Source organism: Myotis yumanensis, unplaced genomic scaffold (genome assembly GCF_028538775.1).
Source record: "Myotis yumanensis isolate MYYU_CA2020_CCGP unplaced genomic scaffold, mMyoYum1.0.hap1 SCAF_4, whole genome shotgun sequence".
Lineage (NCBI taxonomy): Eukaryota > Metazoa > Chordata > Mammalia > Chiroptera > Vespertilionidae > Myotis > Myotis yumanensis.
In genome coordinates this window covers 108,617,486-108,634,229 of record NW_027223755.1, presented here as the reverse complement: position 1 = coordinate 108,634,229, position 16,744 = coordinate 108,617,486, and the positions used below count along the sequence as shown (strand labels likewise).

The following is a 16,744-nucleotide window of genomic DNA, read 5'->3' as shown; positions in this document are numbered from 1 at the left end:
AATAAAGATTATAAATTAATGATAAAAAAACAACAACAACCAGACAAACAAAAGACTGGGCTGCTTCTCTGAATCCTTTACCTACTACTCATGTGATTAGAGCAAGTGTTGTGATTCTTTACCATCCCAATATCATCATCTGAGAAAGGGAACTATAACCCCTACTTGTCTCATAGGTTTACTGAAATAATGCACTTATTTATTTTATTTTATTTATTTTTTGCTAAAAAATGAAAGGTTTTATTTGCAACTTATACAACTTCATAAAAAAAGCACTGTTCAAAATCTAACATAGGCTAACAAACATTTTGTTGTCTGAAAAATACTGGTAATATACCTGTTTTAAAATAGTTCAGACAATTAAATGAACTAACTTTTAAAAAAATATATATTTTATTGATTTTTTACAGAGAGGAAGGGGAGAGGGATAGAGAGTTAGAAACATCAATGAGAGAGAAACATCGATCAGCTGCCTCCTGCACACCCCCCACTGGGGATGTGCCTGCAACCAAGGTACATGCCCTTGACCGGAATTGAACCTGGGACCCTTTAGTCCGCAGGCCAATGCTCTATCCACTAGGCCAAACCGGTTAGGGCTAAATGAACTAACTTTGATAACAGTTTGTAAACAGCAAAATTTAAATACATTGTAGTAAATATGCAGATATATTTTATTTGTCAAGAGTAAATGTCAGTTTTATTTAGAATATTTAGGTACAAAAAATAAAAAATTATATACCTATGACTGTTAAGAAAAAGTTAATTATTCTGAGACTACTACGAAGGCACTGATATGAATTATCTAAATGTTTATATCTTTAATATTCAGATGCTCATAGCTATTTTCTTAGAAATATTTTTAGTAAGGTAATTCAATCTTATTTTTCCCTTGGAAGATAGTTTTAAGCAACAAATATGTAATACATCCTAATAAAAATACTGTGATAACACCCAGATTCAAAAGTACTTATTACTAGAAAAAGGGTTTATACAGTATACGTGGGTGTTTTTACTTTTAAACTTTTTTTTTCATCATAATACATCAGCCACAAGAAAGTGTACTGAAGCATGGAAGAGCATCATGTTATATAAAATTTTATATAAAAGCTTGGGATCATGTTATTAACTGGATAATTATATCAAAAATTAGAAAGTTCTATAAAACTATTGAGAGGTTAGAGTTTTAGGTACATAATACATTTTAAAACATATTCTCAAAATTTTACCTTTAGTGTGCACAAAACAAAAGGTTCATTTTAGAACGTAAATGCAATCAGCCTGTGAGCGAGCTCTGTCAAAGGCAGTGGCACGGCTCTGTGGCGGCGCTCTGCAAAGTGACAGGAAGTCGGCAGGAGAGGCAATGATCTCCATCCATCACAAACCAGCAGTTAAGACTTCACAGCAGTGGACACAGAAGTTCTATCACCCACTCTGGCTTATGTATTGACGTTATACTTGAAAGTATTTTTCCATAAAAGACAGTAACTGTGGCCATTTGCCAGATACAAAATAACTGATATAGCAAATAAAATGAGCAAGAAAATCACAGCATCTTTCTAACTTTTCAACAACTTTTGCTTGTGATGACCTTCTGTGATCTGAACCTTTGTTTTACATAAAATTGGAGTTCTTACGGTCCTTGTCCTTCTCCAGGTTGCTGCCCATAAAGGTCTGGTTCTGGTATATCTCCGAGGTAGCTTTCTTTTTAGAGAAAGAGATTATTTCTTCTTCCAACAGTCCTCTCTTCTCCTCAAGCTTCATTCTCTTCTTGGTGAACTCTTTCGAGGTGCTCGTATTTGGCCTGCAGCTCTCTTTCAGCTTCTTTTAGCATGGCTTCTTCCTCCTTCACCCGCCGCACAAACACCTGCTTCAGTTCTTCTTCCTTCCTCCGATGTTCCCCATAAAATTCGTGTCTTTTGGCCTCCTATGTCTCTTGAAGACTGGGAGGCTGGTTCTCTGGGCCCACATCAGGAAAGCCCATTTCCTCCAGTTTGCGATGCCTGTACAGTTCACAGGGCCTCGTATGGATCTGTTCTCTCAGATCCTCCATGTTTGTACAAATGAGCATTCCCCGAAGCTTCACAAAGTCACGGTGGTTTTCATTTCCCACTTGTACAGCACCCCAAGGGTACTGGCGAGCTTTGACCAGCTTATTTTCAACTTTTAACTCACCCATACGTCCTACAACAGCAACTGGCAAATGTCCATTCATGGAAGCATTGATTTTAGCAACAGTTTCATCATCTGTTGGGAATCGGTATATCTGGACCAGTTTATTCATGAGCTTGATCTTAAACTTCTGTGATTCAGTTTTAGAAATTGCATCTGCTTTGGCAATCACTGGTATAATATTCATCTTGCTGTCAAGGCTCTTCATGGCTAGAGGTCCAGTGTCTTCCGAGAGTGGCCTGTTGGAGAGATGAAGTAGAGGCATGCATGGACACGAGAATCGTGGTAGTTAAAGAGAGAACGCTTGATCTTCAGTTCTTCTTGCAGATAGGCCTCAAACTGAGCATCTATGTAGTCAACTATTGGTTGGTAGCAACACAGAGAATATTAAAACAGAAGCCTTGCGGAATGGATCTGTTGACCAGCTGATCAGGCAAACTCTCAAAACCAACATGGCCAGACATAGTTAAAGAATGAATACTTTCTCTTTTTCTCTGTTCATCATCAGATACTTGGGAGGACATACAAGATTTTGTTGCCATGTGAGACTGAAAGCGCTGAGTCAGAGCAGCGCCGAGGAGATCAAGAACCTGGTGGGAGCCCTGGACGAGGACGATGGTGAAAGTGCCACAGGCAGCGGGGGTGGGAGCTGGAGGCTTTCAAAAGTCTGAAATAATGTATTTAAATACAACTTGTGACGCCATTAAGATGGCAACATGGGTTGTTCCCAACTTCAGTTCCCTCACGGGAAGACTCCCTGGCAGCTGTCCATAGACAGGACACCACTGTGAAAGTCCTGGAGCTGGGGGTGAGGCTGAAGCACCCCCTAGATCACAGGGAAGGTTAAGAGAAGCGGCTAGTGACCACACTGCCTCTCCCAGGCATGCTGTGGTTTTTCCAGTGGGAGGAGGGGGCTCAAGGTGGACAGCCCCCAGCGTGTAGGATGATCCCAGGAGGCCCACTTGGGTTTCGCCTCCTGGGGATGTCTGGGAGAATCTGCAGAGCCTGGCCATGGGGCTCAGATAGAGACAGAGGGGGCACAGGGCTTACAGCCACCAATGCTCAGCTCCGGGTGCACCAGGCTCCTGCATGCAGTGGGGCCCAGCAGAGACCCGCCAGGGCTCTGCACATCTGCAGAGCTCTGCTGGTGACCCCCTCTGGCCCAGGAGCACAGTTGGCAGTTCTGCCTGATTTGGGTTCCCAGCCAATGAGCTGTACTGGCCATGGAGCCCATTGTATGGCCCCACCCAGACAAGATAGAAAGTTCACAGCCTCCCTCAAAGGCTGAGTCTAGGCCAGTGATGGCGAACCTATGACACGCGTGTCAGAGGTGGAACTCGAACTCATTCTTTTGGTTGATTTTTATTTGTTAAATGGCATTTAAATATATAAGATAAATATCAAAAATATAAATCTTTGTTTTACTATGGTTGCAAATATCAAAAAATTTTTATATGTGACATGGCACCAGCGTTAAGTTAGGGTTTTTCCAAATGCTGACAGGCCGAGCTCAAAAGGTTCTTCATCACTGGTCTAGGCTCTAGTGCAGTGGTTCCCAACATGGGGCACACGCCCCACAGGGGGAAAATTTGATGTTTAAGGGGGGCAATTAGAGAATGAGTTATTAACAATGATTTTTTTGCATCCTTTATGGTTCTAGGGGCCTCATACACAGTATATAAAGATATATTGTGTCACATTTATGCATTTCAGTTCTCTATTATATGTTTTGAAACTGTATTTGCTATTTTTTTAATGTCACTTCATATTATTATTTTTTAAACAATTTCTTAGTGATTTCTTCCTCAGTACTTCAACTATCCTTTCGTTCTTTTATTTTTCTCTTTCATGGATGCCATGTTCTTTAGAAGCTTGTTTAGACCAAGTTAATGGCCTATTAGGCTTCCTCCACATGAATAGGAGCTCACTTTTTGAATTATAAGAATTATATGTCATGGGGGGGGGTCAGGATTTTAGGGATGCTTAAGTGGGGCGTGGCCAAAAGAAGGTTGGGAACCACTGCTCTAGTGCCTGTTGACCAGGAGGCCTGGCCAGAGAACCCAGGTAGCCATGGAGCCCATCTTACAGCTGCGCTGGGCAGGGAGCCAAGCCAGAAGCCCTGCTCAACTAAGTATATATACTAGTAACGTCTGGTCCTGCATAAGCAGATCCTCTGAACCCAGCCCACAGCCCCGCCCCACAGAGGAGCCCAGCCTGTAACTCTGCCTGACTGCTGAACACTGCCTGTAGCTTTGTCCAATCAGGGAGCCCAATCCTGGTGAAGTAGCCTAGGTAGCAATACCGCCCAGAGAATACAGACAGCTGGAGGCTCCTGCAGACTGGAGAGCCCGCCAGCAACCCTGAGCACAACAGCTAGCAGCCTACCTGATCACAGAAGCACAGCCTGCGGCCCTGCCCAACTTCCAGGCATAGACCACGCCCTGCCTGATTGCAGAGCACAGCGTGAGGTCTCACCTGATCGCCAACCTTTGCCCACAGCCCTGGGCACCACCTGGTTGGGGAGCGCAGCCTGAGACCCCACCGAACCAGGAGCAATTGCGGATCCCAGCCTGTAGCCAGGCAACCTCACATCTCAAGGAGCTAGAAACAGGACACACAGCCCGAGGTTAGCAGAAGGAAGGAACTAGTGAAGGCAAGAACAGAATATGTAGACCAGAGAATAGGAAAGCAATAGGAAAGATGAACACAACTCCGAGTTGGTGAGACAGGACCCAGTAAATAAAATTGTCAATGAAAGAGCAGATAGTACAACTGATACACAGAAATACAAGGAGTGGCAAGACTGCTATGAACAATCATATGCCAATGAATTGGAAAGCCTAGAAGAAATGAATAAATTTCTCGAAACATACAATACACCAAGACTTAATCAGGAAGAGACAGAAATTCCGAACAGATCAATAATGTATAAGGAGATGGAGTCAGTAATCAAAAACAACGCAACAAATTCACTGGTGAATTCTACCAAGCATTTAAAGTATTAACACAAGACTTTCTTAAACACAAAAAAATTGAATAGCAGGGAACACCCTAAACTCATTTTATGAGGCCAGCGTCACCCTGCTACCAAAGCCAGCTAAGGACACGACAAGAAAAGAAAACTGCATGCCAGTATTCCTGATAAACACAGATGCAAAATTTCAACCAAATACAACAAAACCAAATTCAACAGCAAATTAAAAGATCATAAACCATGACAAATGGTATTTATTACTAGGATGAAAGGATATACAACATATGCAAATCAATGTGATACATCATATTAATAGGATAAAGAATTTAAATCATATGCTAATTTCAACCGATGCTAAAAAATCTGACAAAATTCAACAGCCATTCATGATAAATACACTTAACTAATTGGGTATAAAAGAAACGTACCTCAATATCATAAAGGCTTACAGTCAGCCTGCACCTAATGTTATAGTGAATGGCAAAGGTTGATAGTTTTCCTCCATGATAAGGAGCAAGATAAGAGTGCCTGCTCTGGCCACTTCTAGTCCACATAACACTGGAAGTCCTAGCTGGAGCGATTAGGTGAGAAAAAGATATAAAGTCATGCAAATTACAAAAGTAAATTATGTTTGCAAATGACATGACCTTATAAGTAGGAAGTCATAGACTCCACCAAAAATCTCCTGGAACTAATAAAAGAATTCAGTAAAGTTTCAGATACAAAATCAATATGCAATAATAAGTTGCATTTTTATACACTAACAATGAAATATATATAAAAGGAATAAAAAACAACTCCATTTACAATAACATTGAATACATTTAACCAAGGAAGTGAGAGATCTGTACACTGACAACTATGAGACATTAATAAAATAAATTGAAGTCAACACAAATAAATGAAAAGACATGTCATGTTTGTAGATTGGAAGAATTAACATAATCAAATATTCATATTACCTAAAGGTATCTATCTATAGATTCAATGCGATCCCTGTCAAGATTTTAATAGCATATTTTATAGAAACAGAAAAAAATTTCCTAAAATTTGTATGAAACCACAAAAACCCTGTGTAGCCAAAGCAATAGCAAGAAAGAAGAACAAGGCTGAAGAGGACACAGTTCCTGATTTCAAACTATGTTACAAAGCTATAGTAATCAAAACAGTGTGGTACTGGCAAATAAACTGACATATAGACCAATGGAACAGAATAGAAAGCCTAAAATAGACCTATGAATATACAGTCAATTAATATTTGACAAGGGAGCCAAGAATACTCAATGGAGAAAAGTAGTCTCTTCTAAAATAGGGTTCAGAAAACTGGTTATTCACATGCAAAAGAATAAAGTGGGACCCCTATGCCACACCACTCATAAAAATCAACTCGAAATGGATTAAATATTTAAATGTAAGACCTGAACCCATAAAACTTCTAGAATAAAACAGAAGGAAAACATAATTGATATTGGCCATGCTAATAATTTTATGGATATGACACCAAAAAACACAAGTAACAAAGGCAAAAATCAGCAAGATGACTACATCAAACTGAAAAGCTCCTAAGAAGCACAGCAAAAGAAACAATCACACAAAAAAAGAGGAAAAGACAGCCTAAAAAACAGACACATGAAAAGGTGTGTAATTATCTGGGAAATGCAAATCAAACCCACAGTGAGATATCCCCTCCCCGCTGGTGGAATGGCTGTTGTCAAAGAGACAAGAGATGACAAGTGCTGGGAAGAGGTGGAGAAAGGAAGCTGCTGGTGGGATTTGGAAGTGGTGCAGCCACTATGGAAAAACAGTGTGGAGGTTCCTCAAAAAATTAAAAATGGAACTACTTTATGATCCAGCAAAATCCACTTCTGGGTAATTATCCACAGGAAATGAAATCACTGTCTCAAAGACATAGCTGCAGCCCTGCAGCATTGTTTACAATAGTCAAGACCTGGAAACCACCTGAGTGTCCATCAGCGGATGAGTGCGTAAAGGGAAGGTGGCATGATGTGCAATGGAATGCTATTCAACCATAAAGAAGGAAACACTGCACTTATGGCAACGTGGGTGAACTTTGAGGGCGTTATGCTAAATAAAGCAAGTCAGGTAGGGAAAGACAAACTGCACGGTCTCACTCACGTGTGGAAACTAGGAATATAAACTCAGAAGCAGAGCACATTGGTGGTTGCCAGGGCCAGGAGGCAGGGGAGAAACAGAGGCAGCTGGTCAGGGCGTACAGACTTCCAGTTGTAAGATGAACCCGTCCTGGTGGTGTAATATACAGATGGTGACTATGGTTGACAATACTGCTTTGTATGCAGGGGTGGGTGAAGTAGGCTTATAGTTGCTTGTATGGAAGAAGACATGCATGCTCTGATGACTCCAATAGCTCTATTAACTCAAAGAATGTCACAATGGCACAGTAACCTACTTTTCCCACCTCTGTATTTGAAATCAGCTAAGAGAATAGATCTTAAAAAGTTCTCACCACAAGAAATTGCAACCTTTTAGGCGATTGATGTGTTAACTAGCCTTATATGGTAATCCTTTCATAGCATATACATATATTAAATCATTGCATTGAACACCTTAAACATATACCATGTTATATGTCAATTATTTCTCAATAAAGCTAGAAAATGAACATTTTACCCATTTGAAATTAAATCATATGAATAAGATACCTATTGAAAAGAGAAGAAATTAGAATTCAAGAAAAATTAAACATAATATGTAAAAGGTTAATGATACAAACACGAGGTATTAATACATTGAGGTGTCATGGTATAACAATCCCAGCTATCAGTATTTTTGAGAGCTTGCTATGTTTGGGAATTCTACATGCATCATTTTATTTCATCTTCCTAAACATCCTGGTTAAAGTATGTCTTCCTTTTAACTGAGGGAACTGAGCCTCAGAGAGGTTAAATAATTTTTCTGAGGCCACACCGCTTGCAAAGCCTGAGCCAGCTTCCTGTTCATTCTGGAACAGTGGCGATGGCCGGGATTGGTCCAGAAGACCCGGGTCCGAGTCTTAGTTCCCTTATTTACTAGTTACGGGTTTGAAGGCACATCCCTTAACCCCTCGAGCCTTGTTTTTGCAGCTGCCAAAAGGGGATAAAGTGTTTACCTCTCAGAGTTGTTGAGAGGCTTATAAACAGTTCTGCAGTTGAACGGACTGAGCACATTGGCGGTCTACCTCACCACATGTCATTTTCTGAAAGCCCCGTGGAAAGAACAGTCACCTCAACACTAATCACATTGGTCCCCTCCTTGTTTCATCACCCTCCGTTTGTGTTGGAGAGAACAAGAGACTATGCCACAGTGTGGAGCATGGACTGGATCTACCATAGACCCAGGTTGCAGTACCGGTTCTGCCACACACTGGCGGAGGGAAACCACTCGTCCTCTTCAAGACTCAGTTTCCTTAGCCCTAAGCGGGGCCCACAATGGGTTCTGTGTCCTAGGATTGCTTGTGAGGGCCAGAGGGGCAATGCACGGGCATTCTTTACTAGTTCACGGTACATTAAGAGGCTTAACAAATGGCACCAAAAGCGATACCGACTAGTAGGTAAGGAATAACAGCACATCACACATTATACACGTCAAAAAGCACTAAACCAGTTTCATACTGAAATGAGCTGTCGACGTTGATATGATCAGCTTGTTTCATGAATGGGGAGTATTTTGCTGCCTCCGCAGAGCCACCCGCCCGGCCGCACTCACACCACAATTCTTCCTTTGAGAGCGGTGCTTCCTCCATCACACAGTTCCAGGGGGTCCAGGAGGACTTAAGGGCTTCCAGGGAAGACGATGGGGACAAGTGAGGGTCACCCGCGGTCTCCCAGAGCAGCGAAGAGGAGCTTCAGGGAAAGGTCAGTGCAGAGAGCAGAATGGGGAAAATTAGTTTCTAATGCTGAGGAAGTTATTGACTCGATGAAGCGGAGCGTACAATAGCCCTGTGAAAAGACCTTTTCTCTCGCATTTGTGTGTTGTGCCCCAGACACAATCGAATGCTCTGCGGGTGCCCACATGGCATTTTGCGGATACATACCCGGCCGTCCACCCTGCTCCATACATCCCGTAAATGGGCAAACTCAGACTAGACACGAGGAGGCTCAAGCGCTGCTCAGTGACCATTGGCACTCAGTCAAAGCCACGAGGTCCCGCTCCGCGCATGGATTTTCTAAGGCATCTCCGGAGATCTCCACCCTGAAACATGTCCTGGGCCTCCCAGGGCTAGGATCTTTAAATACTTTTGGATATCAGCACTGGCAAAGCTGAGGCCCTTTTACATCTGACCGCACTTCTAAGGGGCAGCGGGCATTTGATTTGCATCTGCAGAAGGACGGAGGGTGGACTTGCCTCTCAGGCCATCAGCGCAGGCACTCTCCTAAATACTTCATGGTAGTAACTGATTTCCCCTTTGCAGTAATCCAATGAGGTGGGAAGTAAGGTTCACCCCGTCTGAGAGGAGAGGAACTCGAAGCATGGGGGTGTTACCTACCTGCTCCGTGTCACACGGGAAGTGGAGTCAAGCCACACAGTTTAGGAATCTACTAACGTAGCCACCATCATCCTCACCATCACCTTCATGCTAGACCAGCGGTTCTCAACCTGTGGGTCGCGACCCCTTTGGGGGTCGAACAACCCTTTCACAGGGGTCGCCTAAGACCATCTGTGAAAACACATATATAATTACATATTGTTTTTGTGATTAATCACTGTGCTTTAATTATGTTCATGAAAATGCATCCTGCATATCAGATATTTACATTACGATTCATAACAGTAGCAAAATTACAGTTATGAAGTAGCAATGAAAATAATTTTATGGTTGGGGGTCACCACAACATGAGGAACTGTATTAAAGGGTCGCGGCATTAGGAAGGTTGAGAACCACTGTGCTCGACTCTCCAATACTTACTGGAGCAGAGTCCCTCACCTCAGCGCTGCTGGCATCGTGGGCCAGGAAGTCTTTGCTGTGGGAGCCTCCTGGGCACTGTAGGGTGCTCAGCAGCCTCCGTGGCTTCTGTCTATGATGTGGCAGTAGCCCTGCCCTCCTGCCAGCTGTGACATTACCAAATATTCCCTTTGGGGGGGGGGGTGGCAAAATTAATTTGAAGTTTGACTTGGCCATTTGCCAGCTGTGTGACCTTGGGCAAGTTACTTAGCCTCTCTGGTGTTCAATTACTTCATTTTAAAGGGAGACAGATTTCAGTCAAGATGATCAGAAAGATAAAATAAAATGCTGCATTAAAGTTCCTGAACACAGTAGGCACTCAATAGACTGTGGCTGGAGTGATTAGCCCATGCTCCCTCGGCGTGCTGGCCCCGCACCCCGCACCATGAGACACCTTGCACATTTGCTCACAAGCATTATTTCCATCAACCTGTGAGACAAGCGGGGTCCCCTCCTCAACCGTGACATTGAGAACCACCAACTGGTGGTTCATCAAATAGATAAATCACTCCTCCCTCCTGAGGAAGGCAGAGGTGTTGAGAGGGTCTGTAAAGTGGAATGGAAATCCCTTCTCGTTTATGGAAACTTGACCATATTTCACACCTCTCCACCCTAATGGTAACAGCAATGACACACAACATTTATTGAGCCTTTACTATGTACCAGAAACTCTGTGCTCAATTGTTTGCCATGCATTGTGTTATTCATCCTTTAAAATCCTGGCAGGGGCTGATGTCAGCAATGGCCCAGCGTGTTTATGACTCATGGCCCTTGTGCATTTGTCCTGTGTTCACGCTCTTGGGCAGTGCCCTCGCACACTGACTCCGGGCTTTGTCACGGGGCTGCTCTCACCGAGGAAACACCCACAGACTGGCCGCAAGCAGACTTGCAAGTGCTTATGCACCAGGACTGTCTCTTGGCGCCTCCTGGAAAGCGGAGCTGCCATGTGAACAAGCCCAGGCCAGCCCGCTGGCGCAGGAGACATTTTTAGCCCATGTGCCCCTGGTTGCCCTACCTGACAGCCAGCCGGTCCCCAGCGGCTGGCCGCGGAACCCAGATGCATGAGTGAGCTCTTTCGAGACCAGAAGAATGGGCCAGATGAGCCTAACCCCGATTGACAACCTAGAACCATGAATTAATAAATGACGGTTGCTTCAAGCCATATGTTTTGGGTGGTTTTATTGAGGATACAGAAAAAGCTAACTGAAATAATTTCCTTTTACCTACAAATGGGGACATGCAGCGTTAAAGAGGTTGAATATGTTTCTGTGGTCACAGCTAGTATGTGAGAGCAGTGGAAAAATGCATTACTCTCCGGAGAGCCACCCTGCGAATAATGACAGTTTTACTTCCTCCTTCCCAATTTGGAAGCCTTTTATTTTTTGGAAGCCTTGTCTGATCACTGTGACTAGGGACTTCCAGTACTAGTGTTGAATAAGAGTGGTGAAAGGGAATATCCCTGTCTTGTACCTGTTCTTAGGGGAAATGGTTTTAGTTTTTGCCCAGTGAGATGATATTGGCTGGAGGTTTGTCATATGTGGCCTTTATTATGTTGAGGTATGATACCTCTATTCCCACTTTGCTGAGAGTTTTTGTGAAAAAAAAAAATGGTGTTGGGTTTTGTCGAACGCTTTTTCTGTGTCAATTGAAATAGTCATGTGACTTTTGTCTTCCAATTTGTTTATGTGATGTATCACATTTACTGATTTGTGAATATTGTACCAGGCTTGCATCCCTAGAATAAATACCACTTGGTCATGGTGCATGACCTTTTTAAATATATTGCTGGATCCGATTTGCTAATATTTTGTTGAGGGTTTTAGCATCTATGTTCATCAGGGATATGGGCCTGTAATTCTCTCTCTCTCTCTCTTTTTTAGTGTCTTTTTCTGGTTTTGGAATTGGGATAATGCTGGCCTCATAAAAAGAGCTTGGTAGTGTTCCTTCCTCTTAGGTGTTTTTGAATAGTTTGAGGAGAAGGATAGGTGTTAGTTCTTATTTGAATGTTTGGTAAGACTCCCCTGTGAAGCCATCCAGACCAGGGCTTTTGTTGGCTGGGAGTTTTTTTTTTTTTTTTAATTATTATTACTGTTTCAATTTCATCAGTAATTATCAGACTATTCAGGTTTTCTGATTCGTCTTGATTTAGTTTTGGAAGATTGTATTTTTCTAGGAATATGTCTATTTCATCCAGGTTGTCCACCTGGTTGGAATATAGTTGTTCATAGTATGTTTTTTTTTAATTTTTATTTTTTAATGATCCTTTGAATTTCTATGGGGTCAGTTGTTACTTCATCTCTTTCATCTCTGATTTTGTTTATTTGGATCCTCTCTCTTTGTTTCTTGATGAGTCTGGCTAAAGGTTCATCAATCTTGTTTATATTTTCAAAAAACCAGCTCTTGGTTTTATTGGTCTTGTGTGTGTGTGTGTGTGTGTGTGTGTGTGTGTGTGTGTTTAGTCTCTATGTCCTTTATTTCCACTCTGATCTTTATTATTTCCTCCCTTCTACTTACTCTGGGTTTTTCTTGTTGTTATCTTTCTAATTCTTTATGTTGTAGAGTTATATAGTTTATTAGAAGTTTTTCTTATTCTTTGAGGTAGGCCTGTAATGCTATGAACTTCCCTCTCAGGACTGCTTTCACTGTGTCCCATAGATATTGGGTTGTTGTGTGTTCATTTTCATGACATTTTTCATTTCTTCCTTGATCTTTTTGGTAACCCATTCATTGTTTAGTAACATGCTATTTAGCCTCCATGTGTTTGAATGTTTTTGGGTGTTTTTATTGTAGTTGATTTCTAATTTCATGCAACTGTGATCCAAGAAAATGCTTGATGTGATTTCAATCTTCTTGAACTAATAGAGACTTAATTTGTTTCCTAACATGTGGTCTGTCTTTGAAAATGTCCCGTGTGCACCAGAGAAGAATGTATATTTTGTAGCTTTGGTATGAAATGTTCTGAAAATGTCAATTAATTCCATCTGATCTAGTGAGTCATTTAGGATCGCTATTTCCTTGTTGACTTTTTGTCTAGAAGATCTATCCAGTGTTGTCAGTGGAGTGTTAACTTGCCCTATTATGACTATATTGCTGTTGATTTCTCCCTTAAAATCCTTCAGAAGTTTTTTTTTATATATTTGGATGCTCCTATATTGGGTTCATATATGTTTATAAGAGTTATATCCTTGTTATATCAATCCCTTTAGCATTATGAAGTAGCCTTCATTATCTCTTGTTATGGCTTTCACTCTGAAGTCTATTTTGTCAGATATGAGTATTGTTACCCCAGATTTTTTTTCATTTCCATTGACCTGTAAAATTGTTTCCATCCTTTCACTTTCATTCTGTGTGAGTCCTTTGGTCTGAGGTGGGTCTCTTGCAGACACCATATAATTGGGTCATGCTTTCTTATCCATTCAGCTATCCTATGTCTTTTGATTAGAGCATTTAAGCCATTTACATTTAAGGTTATTATTGATAGATACTTATTTGTTGCCATTCAGATTCTTTATGCCTGTGTTCTTCTCTTTCTCTCTATTTCTTCTTCTTACAACAGCCCTTTAGCATTTCTTGCAGTGCTGGTTTGATGGTAGTAAACCCCTTTAAGCTTATTTTTGGTCTGTGAAGCTCTTTACTTCACCTTTGATTTTGAATGATAACCTTGCTAGATAGAGTAGTCTTGGGTTTAGTCCCTTGGTTTTCATTACTTTGTATACTTCATGTCACTCTCTTCTGGCATGAAATGTTTCTATTGAGAAATCAACTGACAGTCTAATGTAGTGGTTCTCAACCTTCTGGCCCTTTAAATACAGATCCTCATGTTGCAACCCAACCATAAAATTATTTTCGTTGCTACTTCATAACTGTAATGTTGCTACTGTTATGAATCGTAATGTAAATATCTGATATGCAGGATGGTCTTAGGCGACCCCTGTGAAAGGGTTGTTCGACTGCCAAAGGGGTCGTGACCCACAGGTTGAGAACCACTGGTCTAATGCGAGCTTCCTTGTAAGTAACTATCTCTTGTAGCCTTTAAGATTCTTTCTTTGTCTTTAATGTTTGCCATTTTAATTGTTATGTGCCTAGGTATGGGTCTTTTGGGGTTCATCTTGATTGGGACTCTCTGTGTTTCCTGAACTTGAGTGACTTTTTCCCTTACCAGGTTAGGGAAGTTTTCTGCTATTATTTATTCAAACAGATTCTTTATTCCTTTCTGAGATTCTTCTCCTTCTGGTATTTCTATGATGTGAATGCTATGTTTCATGTTGTCCCAAAGCTCCCTTAGACTCTCCTCCTGTTTTTTAATTTTCTTCCATTTGTTGCTCTGAATGGCTGTTTTTTTCTACCTTGTATTCTAATTTGCTGATTCAGTCCTCAGCTTCTGTTGTATCCTTCCAGGGTTCATTAGTTCAGCTATATCATTCCTCATTTGCAGTTGATTCTTTTTTTTTTTTTTTTTTTAATATATTTTATTGATTTTTTACAGAGTGGAAGGGAGAGAGATAGAGAGTTAGAAACATCGATGAGAGAGAAACATCGATCAGCTGCCTCCTGCACATCCCCCACTGGGGATGTGCCCGCAACCCAGGTACATGCCCTTGACTGGAATCGAACCCGGGACCCTTCAGTCCACAGGCCAACACTCTATCCACTGAGCCAAACCAGTTTTGGCATGCAATTGATTCTTATTTATTGTTTCAACCCCTCTTTTCATGTGGGTGTAGCTCTCATTAAGTCCTTTATAATTCTCATTAAGTTGCTTGTAGTTCTCACTGAGTTGTCTGAGCACTCATTACCATTACTCTGAAGTTTTTTGTTTTTTTAAAAATATATTTTATTGATTTTTTACAGAGAGGAAGGGAGAGAGATAGAGAGTTAGAAACATTGATGAGAGAGAAACATCGATCAGCTGCCTCCTGCACATCTCCTACTGGGGATGTGCCCGCAACCCAGGTACATGCCCTTGACCGGAATCGAACCTGGGACCTCTCAGTTCGCAGGCCGACGCTCTATCCACTGAGCCAAACCGGTTTTGGCAACTCTGAAGTTTTTTATCTGACAAATTGGTTGCCTCCATTTCATTTAGTTCCTTTTCTGGCAAGCCCTTCTTTTCTTTCATTTGGGGGTTGTTTCTTTGTCTCCTAATTTTTTCTGTCCCTTTGATTTTGTTTTTATATATAGATCAAACTGCTATGTCTCCCAGGCTTTGTGGGGTGGTCTTATGTAGTAGGTGTTTTGTGGGACCCAGGGTGCAGTCTCTTAGATCTCTGAGCACCCATCTAGGAAAGCCCCTTGTTTGAGTTACTTGGATTCTCCTCTTGTAGTTGGGTTTTGAATATTATTGTCTTGTTTGTGGATGGAGTGTCCTATTAGGCTGGCTGACTATGTGTCTCACCCCTGACCACATTGTGCAAGCTGTTGTGGAGGTGCTGACTGAAGAGAACAAAATACAAAACAACAAAACATAAAACAAAAGAAATCAAATAAAAACATACACAAGACCCCCTTGGCAGCAACAAAAGTAACCATCAGAGAAGAGAGAATTAGGAAAAAGAAAAGAAAGCAATGATAGAAAAAGAAAGAAAGAAAGAAAAGAATATGAGGAGAAAAGAAAACAAACAAACAAAGTACAAAAAAATCACACAAAAAAGAGGAATATGTTGGTGCAGAGCTGAATGAATAATTAGGGGAATAGGAGAAGGAAAACAGTTTGAAATAAAGGAGGAAGAAAAGAAAAGAACATTGAAAGGAAAATAGAAGACAAGTCAGGTAGACCTAAAATAAGAAAAGGAAAAAAGATGCAAAAGCAGGAGAAAAAGAAAAGAGAGAAAGGAAAGAGAAAAAATTGAGTTGTGAAAAAAAAGAAAAAAAATTGAGTAGGAAAAAGAAAGAGGAAAATTAGATATATGAATGAAACAATAGAGATTATAATAATAACACATCAATAAGCAGGTAGATAAATTTAAAAGGAAAAAAGAAAGGAAAGAGAAAAAATAAAAAAAGAAAAGAAAAAAGATGGCGGAAAAAGAAAAAGAGAAAAAAAGTGAAGTGGCATTCATTTCAGCAGAGTTCAGTGCCCCATGGAAGCTCCCTTTGGATCTTACTCTTCTGATGACTGTGGCTGACTATTCTGGCTGCCAATTCTGGGCTTCCCATGAGGCACTTAGGTGCTCGTCACTGTCAGAAACTGTCCTCCTTTGGCTCTCAGCAACCTGCGTGAAGCTCCAAGGGATCCACCATTTGTGTCTGTCTCCATAGGCCTTGGCCGCAAGCAGGAGAGGCCAGTCTGTCCTCTAAGGTAGGTTGGTTAGCAGCATGGGGTCCAGGGCTGGTCAGCAAACTTCCCCTAGTTCCCTGGGCTCCACCTCTGACCGCCTTTGCCTGCCAGCCAGCTGTCAATCTTAGTCACTCCAAAGTGTGTTTCTGAAAGGGCGTTAGGTGGGGGAGATACTGTTCAGCTTTCAGGGAACGTGGTGAGCCTGTTTCCCTGTCCCAGAGCAGGTCCTCTGTGAGTGGCCCAAAATATTTCTCTGCCCTTGGCTGGGCAGAGATTTTAAAAAATATATATTTTATTGATTTTTTACAGAGAGGAAGGGAGAGGAATAGAGAGTTAGAAACATTGATGAGAGAGAAACATCGAT

General features: G+C 41.5%; 1 pseudogene; it reads right to left on the bottom strand.

The window, feature by feature from the left end:
• Nucleotides 1-1,586: 1,586 nt before the first annotated feature.
• Nucleotides 1,587-2,717, bottom strand: LOC139008350 (septin-10 pseudogene; annotated as a pseudogene).
• Nucleotides 2,718-16,744: the final 14,027 nt, after the last annotated feature.